This window comes from Bidens hawaiensis, unplaced genomic scaffold (genome assembly GCF_021521415.1).
Source record: "Bidens hawaiensis isolate Kalapana, Puna unplaced genomic scaffold, B.hawaiensis_p1.1 tig00034783_1, whole genome shotgun sequence".
Lineage (NCBI taxonomy): Eukaryota > Viridiplantae > Streptophyta > Magnoliopsida > Asterales > Asteraceae > Bidens > Bidens hawaiensis.
Genome location: NW_027496051.1, coordinates 171,061 through 182,903, shown reverse-complemented (window position 1 = coordinate 182,903; position 11,843 = coordinate 171,061).

The following is an 11,843-nucleotide window of genomic DNA, read 5'->3' as shown; positions in this document are numbered from 1 at the left end:
CAAAGAAAAGATTTAATGCTTTGTAACAAATGATTGATGTTTTATGTTCCGCGAAAAGTTTTAATAAACTCTGATTTGAAGGACTGTGTTTATGAGTAAATCCGACGTTAAAGTAGGGCTACCGGGTTCGGGGCCTTACATAATCAAGGGTTTTTCCCTCGTAATCATATCCTTGTGTTCATTCTTATTGTTAACAAGCACTCCACCCCACGCACTAATTTGATCAAAAGTTGCTTTGTCAATTTTTGACCGAAACAGAAGATATGCGCTATTTTATTTCTTAGCTATGCTTTTGTTCCATTGCGTATATTAGCAAAGTTTTAGTGAGCTAGCATCTCCAACCATATATATTAAGCTGATAGCCAATGTAGGGAGTGTAATAAATATATATAATTGTGATTATCAACTACGCCCTGCTTGAGGTGCGCGCATATTATGTATATATGTGTAAACCCTCGGGTGGGCAAAAGTGAAATTGCACTAATTTTGAGGTTATTTTACTAATCTCGTGAAAATAACGTTAAAAGTGGCGGAAGGTTAATCAGGCATCATGTGGTGGCGTTGATAGCCGAAAGACGAGGGTACATGCACCAATCAGCCGGTATCCCGATGATTGAGTGCTATGTGCTTTATGTCCAAGGCTTGATGCAAAACTACTATCGAGCCGGGGGTCTCACCGGAAGCAGCCTCTCTATCCCTATGGGGTAGAGGTAAGGCTGTCTACATCTTACCCTCCTCAGACCCTAACATAGCTTTGCTATTGGTGGGATATACTGAGTACGATGATGATGATGATGATGATGATGATGATGATGATGATGAATTGTGATTATCAACAATAGTATAGATAACATGTGTGTACTTGAGTTTGGTTGAAAATGCTAAAAAGTTACTAGAGCACAAAAGGATTTAATTTGGGTGTTAAAAGATGCGTGGTAATAACACCGCAACCAAAGCTAAAAGACGATGTGTAAATTCCACCCAAGTGTGAAACACTATGTGTAAATTGGCGTCGAGGTGTAAACACCATTTGGAAAATCCTGACATCTCAATATACTATGTGTAATGCCAAAATATCATATTCAACACACAATTCAAAAACTTTCAATCAAAACACATTTTTTTTAAATATAGCAAAACCATAGCCATATTGAATATTAATAAACACAAAATTTTATGGTGTAACTTAAAAAAAACAATATGTATAAGAAATCATTAACGTTTAAAAACTGGAGGATGTTGATAAGAAACTTTTTTAAATTCCCAATTTACCCCCTCCCACTTTTGTTGCGTGAGTTTTAATGACGTGAACCCAAAATTTTCTAACCCCTTCTTTCTCGTTGAAAATGGTTTGGAAAGGCTTGGAAAACTAGGCATGTTCAGGTCACAACTTAAAATGAGTTCTACTCAATACAGATCGCTTAAACTAATCAATTTGAGTCGAAATGGGTTGTTTCCAAAATGAATTCAAGTGTAAATAATTCGTTTCAGAAATAACTACCAAAATAGGTTCACCCACTATATTTTTATGATAGCTGATGGCACGGTGGGGACAACTACAGGATGGCGTGGATCTCCATATATGGAGAATCAGTATTTGTAAAACATTAAATTTTAGATTTCTGATGAAGATGTAAAATAAAGAAAATCTCCAAATTTTAGAGATAAAGATAACAATAGAGTGAAGAGCATTCACAATCCGTTCATCAAATTTAGTAAGTGGGGTTTTTATAATATAAGAAGTGATTTAGGGTGTTGTCGGCAGATGAGAGAGAAAATGCCGTGCTTTTAATGTATAACTGAAAAGTTTTTGTAGGACTCTTTAAATTTTTTAATATTTTTGAAAGTGTTTGTAAGTAAAGGAGAGGAAAAAAGTAATAATAAAAGTTATTATCTAATTGAGAATAAAAAGAAAATGTATTATGTTTTAATGCAATTTTGGATTTAGATATATAGAAATGAATGAGAATTCTCTAGGTGAGGTGAAGATGGAATGCATGACCCGATTTGCTAAATCATATACTTTTTATTTGGAAAATCATATAACTTTCATTTCTAGAAAACGTTTTTAATAAAGTGGCAGTCAAACGGGCAACATGCTACGCCGCTACCCTCTTTTGAATAGCAAAGCCAATCCTACTATTCTCATTTTTATTCTCATTTTTCTATTGACCTTTTTCTATTTATGCTTAGCCCGTGAAATATATATCCAGCAATTCTGTGATGTGCTTCTAGGGTGCTAATGCTAATTGACAAAACCCATAATATCTATTTCATTCAGTTCATAATTTTAATATATGCAAACATCTTTACTATTTTAGTCGAGATTCATAATCGAATAACTAATATCTTTAGGTGTCCCATAACCAAAATCATTTTTCCTACTTATGTCGACTCATAAGTGAACCACTGTATATCTTTTAAGTGATGACCCATAATTTAAATCACCTTTTCTATTCGTGTCGATCCCTCGTTGAATCAACATATATCTTTTAAGTGACCCATATATAATTTAGATCATCTTTTTCTATTCCATGATTGGCTTGCTGACCCTATGTGAATTGAAATCCATAACTCAAATAATCTTTCCGATTTGAAACCATGATTGGCTTGTTGTCATCTCTTCATTGAACGTTAATGAACACCGTTTGATCAGGGCCGGCTCCGAAAAGACGAAATTTTGTTTGGGCCAAATGCGAAATTTTTTTTGGGACTTAAGTAAAAGAAACATTTTTTTTTGTTTAAACAATTTAATTTTAAGTGGGCTTACTTACTACTTAGTTATGATTTGAGTTGTGTAAAAAACTTGTATAAAAATAAGGGATATTAGTTTTAAACACTCCAAACTTTGACCCATTAGTAGATAACACCCCCAACTTACACAATGTTCTCCAACACTCCCAACTTTTAACATATTTTCTTCTGTCACTCCCGGAGTAACGAAACACTAACTTCGTTAGTGTTTGGGGTAAAAAATGTCATTTTTCAAAGTTTAAGGGATAAAATCAAAATTGTGTACTTTTTTCACATCCTTCTCCACCCAACCACCATTCCCTCTTCCCTGCCACCACCACCCCTGCAGCTACCCCACCTCCCTGCCACCAACCACCACCGCCATCGAAGACCACGGCGATAGAATCTGTCCCAACCACCGTCATACTTACCCTCGCTGCCAGATCTGAGGTCACCGTCATACCCCACCACCGCCCTGCTATTATCACCATCTCCGACCGACCCCGTGTTTCTCTTTGCTTTTACGATTAGTGCACCGCAACCTGTTTTAGGAGCCTAAACTCTACATCAATCACACACACACACACTTAAAATTAAATCAAGCAGACTAGAACTAAAATTAAATTCATAATATTCTTCTTCTTCTTCTTCACTATCATAATTCTCTACATAAACATATACCTTAACAATAAGATCCGGCGAGAGCGGCCACACAACGACGTAATGAACCGACGAGCACCTCCGGCGGATATGTTTCCAGCTTCCAGCAACACTTTTTCGAGACGCAGCGCACATTGAATCAAGCGGTTCTAATCGAAATTCGAAACTGCTCATTTATTTCCGATTCCGATTGGAGTGAACTCATAAACCCTAACTCAGTTGTAGTGATGGACTTGTGGTCGTCTATCTTCCACAACCAAACGATACTTTCAATCTGGTAGTTTTGATTCTAATTCTTCTTAATTTTTATTCTTGTTGGCAGGGAGGTGGGGTGGAAGAGGGGGTGGTGGTTGGGGGGAGAAGGATGTGAAATAAAGTATAAACACAATTTTGATTTTATCCCTTGAACTTTGAAAAATGACATTTTTTACCCCAAACACTAACGTAGTTAGTGTTTCGTTACTCCGGGAGTGCCAGAAGAAAATATGTTAAAAGTTGGGAGTGCTGGAGAACATTTCGTAAGTTGGGAGTGTTATCTACCAATGGGTCAAAGTTTGGATTATTTAAAACCAATATCCCTAAAAATGAACATAAAAATGTCACAATTAAGACTTGAACCAACAACCTCTTGGTTAGATGTCATATCTCTTTGCCACTAAACCAAGCTAATGGTTATTAAATTATGTTGAAACATTGATTATACATATCTTTTTCTATAAAAATACAAAAAAAAAATATTCAAAAAGTTTTTTTTCCGGGCCTAGCGGGGTGTTGGGCCCATGGCCCTCGACTACCCGGCCACACCCCTAGGCCGACCCTGCGTTTGATTCAAGAATTTGAGAATGAGGCATATCTATAATCTATAATATATATATAAACGAAAACATAAAAGTTCTACGTGTCGCGATGTGGTCGATTCCCATTTTTTTTGAGTCACCAGATTTGCTTGATTTTTAAATGGAGGTTTCTCATGCATTTGACCTGAATTCACGGGTATGGGTCTTAACAAACTCAGATATTCTTAAACGAGTTATAAATCTCATTAAAATAACAAACTAATCTCACCAAAAATTTGATATAAAAATCCTATAAATTAGGAATATACTAAAAATTAATATATGATATATTTAAATATATATATATATATATATTATTTATAATTAAATACCCAATTTTATAGTAAAAAAATAAACGGGTTTGAGTCTCATCAAACCCATATAGTTTTTAAACCGGGTTATAACATCTCATTTATTTGAGAAACAATTTAACATCAAACCATAAGTATATTATTAACTTTCATACAATAAAAAAATAAAAATTCAAGAAATAAATAAATATTAGAAACAAATAATATAAAACAACCCATGTAATACGGAGGTTGTTTATTTTTAACATGAAAACAGTGAGAACCAATTTGATGTTATCATTTGGTTTATTTTAATAAGCGTTTGCTGTTATTTTTTGTTCGTATTTGCTAATTTTCGATTATGGAAAGTTATAAGTATTTGCTGATTTATATTTTATTGTTATTATCAAAATTTTTTGTTTTGCTGATATAAATATTGTTGGTATTTGCAATTATTATTTTGTTCTAAATTTTGATTCTTTTGTTGTAATTTTTAGGTTTTTTTCATTGTTATTATAAATCATGGTTTATGTAGATTGGTATTGTTTTTTAAGTTCTCATTTTTTATAAATTACTATTATTTCATACGTTCTCATGTTAAGATTAAAATGTACATGAACCTTCCAATTGTATATAATAATATATGCATAGACGGATAGTGATTTGTATTTTAAAATACTTATTGTTAAAACGACCACAATTACACGACAACGATAGCAAAACACCCTGGTATGAAACTTTAATTTACAGAAGACTTGAAATAATATGTTTTAGGTGATATACATGTTTAAGCCGATACTAGAAACGTTCTTAATACGTTGATCATTAAGATTTTTTTACGTTACGTTAGATGAAGTCAACTAACGTCATGAATTTATCAACTAATAAAAAAGGAAATAATTAAAAGACAACATGCTTGAACCCCAGTTCTAATCGAGTGTATATGTTGGATACTCGATTGTTACTGACACCAAATAAACGAAACCACATCTTAATGTACTTAAAAACATCATGAAAAGTTTTTGTAAAACTCATACTACTTGATGAACTTTTATTTAGTTTTATCGAACATTAAGGGTTTGAATATCATATATAAATCATGTTGGGGAATTTTGAGAAGAATAACTTCTATATTTTTAAGAGTTGTTTGCACTTTCAGATTAAAACTTATTGATGGTTCTCTAAATGAGTTATGTGTAATATGAAATTTGAGTTATATCTCCTGTATAATATATTGATAGTTATTCAATAATCGTTTTTGCGTTTTCGTTCTGATCAGTTATATAGATATGTCCTTGATCTTGTTTTAAGAAATATATATTTTGGATAAATAGATTACTACCGAACTATGCAGTCGATATCGCTGATATATCAACGATATATCAGTGACATATCGGTTATCTGTCCCTTTGTAACATCCTAAAATTTTCTTATTTAATAAAAGAAAGCTGCGTTTAGTTATTGGGCGTAAATAATTAATTAGTATTAATTATTTAATAAAAGAAAGCTGAGTTTGATTTGTAAACCTCGTTTGATTTATAAAACTTGTTTAAATATTGTTTGCAATATTTTAATAATTTTAAAACCGAGCCATCTATACCTTGCGAGCGTCTATATCTTTGAATGGCTCTAAATCCTTGCTACCTGTACTAATTTTTGTATCCTGTAATCATGGGGGGGGGGGGGGGGGTGAATACGTCAGCAATATGCTGATGAATCGTTGACTCTAAAAACATTTTTATAAATCTTTCTTTGACTGACAAGATAGTTTTCATGAAACAATCTCAACATAAACGTCTATTATTTCTGGGATTGTGCCACTGCCATACACACACAATTACGGTTCTCCGGGAATTGACACCCTTTGGAGAACTTTTATTATGACCTCTAGTCTGCGGCCACGTAGCCTTGACTGATAGACTAGATTGATTATGTTTGGATCCATACACATGTGTACTCGGTCTGAGTTGTTTTTATTTTCTATCTTGTATTTTAATAGGGATCACGTAATCCCACAAATCTTTATTTGACTGTCTTTGTTAAGATAAACAACCCGTTTATCTTGACTGAAAAATGTTTAACGTATTCACCTGTGACTGCCTGTTCTAAATGATGTGGTGATCTTGTTTGAAAACCTTTGTGAATGAATGAATGATTGATTGAATGATTGACCTATAATAAAATAGATTTATATAAATACCTGGATCGTCTTTTAATCCAGCTACAGACCTTTAGTCTGGTTTTGATAGCTTAAACCTTGATTATATTTTGTTTAAATGAAATATTTTTAATATGAAATCTTTCTCTATATTTGCTAACTATGTGTTACGTTTCTTCTTTAAGAAGAAATGTCTATGATAAGTTTCTTCTTCAAGAAGAAACGCCATTATCTATAACCTTTGTATGTTAGATCATATGTTTCTTAATCATGAAGAATAATGTACTAACTATATTCTCATTTAAAAATTCTATCTTTCTTAAAGAAACATTATTTTAATTTATTCATTGTATTTTATAATTCATTGATCAAGGTCTAGGCTATACCCCCGACTAGGGTCTAAGCCTTTGGAATAATAATATTTTATTTGGGCAGAACCCATACCTTGCTTAGGTCATTATTTTCTAGATTCTCGGGCAGCACTTTGACGCTTGCACGTACGTTGAGAATCTTGATCAACAACTCCTCAGCACGCAAATCGAGGCAACGTTCGGGAGTCGCCGGGTCATGCACGTACTTCGAGGCGGAATGTCGGGTCGTCTCGGGTCGACACGGTTTACGAACTCGTCACGTGTTTTGAGGTCGGCACGCAAAACGAGGTGCGCCGGTCGTCAGGATTGTCGGTACGAACTTCGAGGTGTCGTTGATACATGGTGCGGATTACGATGTTATAGTTTTCGGGTCGGTGGCACAGAAAACGAGGTAGAGAGAGAAAGTTTCTAGAGAGAGAGGGGTGGTGAGAATGGAATGAGCCATGAAGGCTCCTATTTATAGCTGAACACCGATCCCATCGCGATACGCGATGGAACCTTTCCTTTTGGTTATCGCGTATCGCGATGACACCCGTTACCCAGAGAGTGCCACATGTAGCCACGTGGCGAACACGTGTCACTGTCTTAACCACCCTCTGCCACGTGTTTCCACGTGGCGGACACGTGTCATTTTCTAAGACACGCTCTGCCACGTGTTGACACGTGGCCTGCCACGTGTCGCGTCGTCTGCCACATGTCACCTCCGAGTGACACATGTTGATGTGTCATCAAGGACCATCGCGTATCGCGATGGCCTCTTTGGCTATGCCCATCGCGTATCGTGATTGGTCAATAAATCAGGAATTTTATTTTTATTTTTAAACCCCTTTAGTTTTAATAACTTGCCATATTTGGGTTGAAATTTTGGGGATGTTACATTATGGACTTGGATAAATTATTGTGGATTCAAGGGTAATGGGCCTTAGGTCCATGGGCTTTAAGGGATATACATACTCCCTTAAACCACCCTAAAACCCTAAACCCTCATTTCTTTCCATCTTATTCTCTACACACTCAAGAACACACACACACCTCCATACATATATACGGCCGTGAGAGGGAGGAATGAGATCCGTGACCAAAACCGAGCCCAACATAGATAGATCTTCAATATACAAGATAGATACAAGATTCAAGTTCATAACCTAGCTAACCGAGACCAAACGAACACGAAAAGGTATGTTCTTGATCTTAAAGTTTACGTTTTTATAAACGGTTAGCCACGAAACTTGAAACTATAATAAATCGGGTCTAAACGAAACGTAAAGTAACGAACTTGATGTTCGAGCGAACCTAATGAGCCCATAACATATACGGTTCGTTCAAACAAAACCTTAGATCTAGTATTGAACGTTTTTGAGCTTAAAGGTCCAAACTTTATGCGTTTTCGGGCCGAATCTTATCCAAAAATGACCATGGGATTGTTCACGGGTGTGACATTCGTCAAATTCGGGCCTCGAGTTGTATTAGTTTTTGTAAACTTTCATTTTGTAAAACCAATTCAACATCCTTAGAACCTTATTTAATTATTATATAATATTATTATAGACCTCAAACTTAAATAAATCGATGTTTGCCATAATATAGTGTTGTTAAGAAAAACATAAGGAGTTTAAAATGATTTTCGTAAACTCGTTATAAGATTTGGAAACCTTTAAACTCGTTTTAAACCATGACTGAAACTTGGAGGGCCTTTATGTAAATAACTAAAAAATATATATATAATAAACCCTAACCCAAACATTTTATACCAGCCGCACACCCCCCTCTTCCTCTCGGCACTTCCGGCGAACTCCGGCGAGCACCACCCACCTCCCTCTTTTTTCCGGCGAGCACACCACCACCAAACCCTCCTTTTCCCCTTCTCGTTCTCCGGTAACCCCGCACCAAAAAAAACTCCTTTCTTTCCCCTCTCCAAATCGTCTTTTCGGCGACCGGAAAGCCGGCCGCCGTGCGCAACTCTCTCTATCTCTATACTCTCTATCTTTCTATCTCTCTCCGTCTCTATCTCTCTACGACTCTGATGTGTGAAAATGTATAATATAAATAAAGAACGAATCACAATTAAGCTTTAAATTTATAAAAACGAAAATCCTATAGAAACCACACAAAACCGGCAAGTGTTGTTGGTACATAAATGTCAGTAGTTCATAGTCTAGCGTTTGTAATCGATTCTGTAATGTAATTATGTTTAAGTTTATGTTTATGTATGTAAGCGAAGTTGTCAACAAGTTCGCTTAGGCGAACTTGTTGAACAAGCGAAGTTGTCGACAAGTTCGCCTAGGCGAACTTGTTGAACAAGCGAAGTTATGGACAACTTCGCCTGAACATATCGGGCGAAGTTGTCGTGTCTATATATACTGTAGCCGACGGATTGTTTAGGTGACGAGAGAGGAGTCAGTTGTTGAGTTCAGTGAACGTGCCGAGAGTCTGTAATAGACGTGTTTCAAGTTATAATATATAACATGTTCGTTTGTATCGCGTGTGATTGTTTTACGTATTCTACGCTCGTAACTACCTACGCAGGGATTCCGCACCTACGTAGATAGCGAAATATCCCGTGTAAGATCCGTCCGGGAACCTACAATTGGTATCAGAGCTTTGGCTCGATTGTGTGGTTCGGGATTTCACGCGGGTGTAGAAAACGTCTCGTTTGACCTATTCGCGGGACGCGTTTTCGTTGATATTGTGTTATACTCACCTTATACAGTCATATTCAAGCCGTCACACCGACCGGAAACTGCTAAATCGTCGAAAACAGATCTGAATATTTTCAGTGTTCTTCGGGCGAAGTTGTTGTTCTTCAGGCGAAGTTGCCGACGCTGGAAGTAGGGTTTCGGCGAAGATATAAGGTTGAGCGAAGTTAACCACAACTTCGCCTACCTCATAAGTTCGCCTAAGCGAAGTTATCCTCAACTTCGCTTACCTCCTAAGTTCGCTTACCTTAAGCGAAGTTATTCTCAACTTCGCCAAGTCACGCGAATTTAAGGATTTTCCAGCGAAGTTAACACTTAAGCGAAGTTATCCTTAACTTCGCCTATAGTACTGTTTGGAAGAATTTTTGTTTTTTTCGGGTTTTTCTTGTTTTCGAGAAGATGTCGCCGATTAACATCTCAGAGTTAGTCAAAATGGAAGTTGAAGCGGGGTCGGCTACTAAGGCCCCAAGGTTGATGAAAGGAACTGACTTTGTGGCGTGGAAGGATAGGTTCATTCAGTATATTAAATACCAGGATGCAAAGATGTGGGTGTGCATCCAGGATGGATATATTCCACCGACAATGGAATACGAAGGTCGGGATGTGGTAAAGAAGTACAGCAAGATGGAGGAAGAAGAGAAAAAGATGTATGAGGCCGAGAGCAAGGCCCATGCTGCAATTACTATGGCTCTTCCTCAAGAGATTCTCCATACATTCAGGAAGTACACTTCTGCACGAGAGCTTTGGGATGCTCTTGAGAATAGATTCGAAGGGAACGTGGGTATTCGTGCCTTGAAGATTAAGCTGTTAAAGACTCAGTTCTCTGTCTTCAAGTATTTGAAGAACGAATCGCTCGATGATATTATCACCCGATATTATCATCTAATGACAGAGCTGAACAACTATTCTATTGCTTACAGAGAGGAGGAAATAGTTGAGAAGCTTCTCGATGCTCTCCCACCGAAGTGGGAAATGTACACTGTTCTAATGAGGGAAGACAAAGACTTTCCTGATTATGACTTGGAGACAGCAGTAAACAAGCTCAGAACCTTTGAGCTTAATATGGTTCGTAAAGAGACACCAACTGATCAGGTTCAAGACCCTGGTATGTATGGTGCCAAAGTTAACTCAGGCTCAAGTTCGAAGTCTGAATCTGCTGCTTACTACTCCAAAGGAGAGTCAGGTTCTAACTCTTCTCATGAAGGAAATGTGTCAGTAAACATGAACGGTGATGTTTGCTTTGTTGCTGGAGGATCAAGTGCTTCGAAACCTCAAGCATCCAAGAGTAGTTTCTCTCCCAGTGCTTCAAGCAATAACTACTCTAAGATGCCAATGAGTGTCAAATCTGCTGAAGAGCAGTTTGCACTCTATGCATCTTTTATTGCTTCTTACGAGAACTACATACAAGGGAAGATTGTGGACCCTGCTGCTTTGGAAGAAGACTATGACCAGATCGATCCTGATGATCTGGAGGAGATGGATCTGCAGTGGCAGATGGCGATGATAGTCAGAAGAGTGAAGCGTTTCATGAAGAAGACTGGCAGAAAGTTCGTAGGTGGAAAGCCAGGATTTGATAAGTCAAGGGTGAGGTGTTACAATTGTCAACAAAATGGACACTTTGCAAAGGAGTGCACTAATGCACTTGTAGAACGTAGTCAGGGGAGGACTACACAGCAAAGTGGAAATAACACTGGGAATAATGCCATGATGTCTGATGCTGGTGAATACAACTGGAACATGTTCTCTGGAGAACTCTTTGAGCAGGCACACATGGCGAAGGTTGCAGCTGAAGAATGTATGAAAGCTGCTGAAAATGAAAAAGCTTTCATGGCTGATGACCAGAACTCCGAGGTATGTACTAAGCCTATCTGTACTAAATGTGAGAACTTGTCTGAACAGCTTGCTACAATTACTGATCATTATGTTAAGTTGGATGCCGAATTTAAAACCTTGAAAGAAGATCATCACTTCACAAAGACAAGAGAAAATAATTATAAAATAAAAATTAAAGCTTGTGAAAAAGACGTTAAAAGTTTAAAAACAAAATTAGCTGAAAAAATTGATGTGATCGATCTAAGCTACGAGGTTTTAGAAGAGAA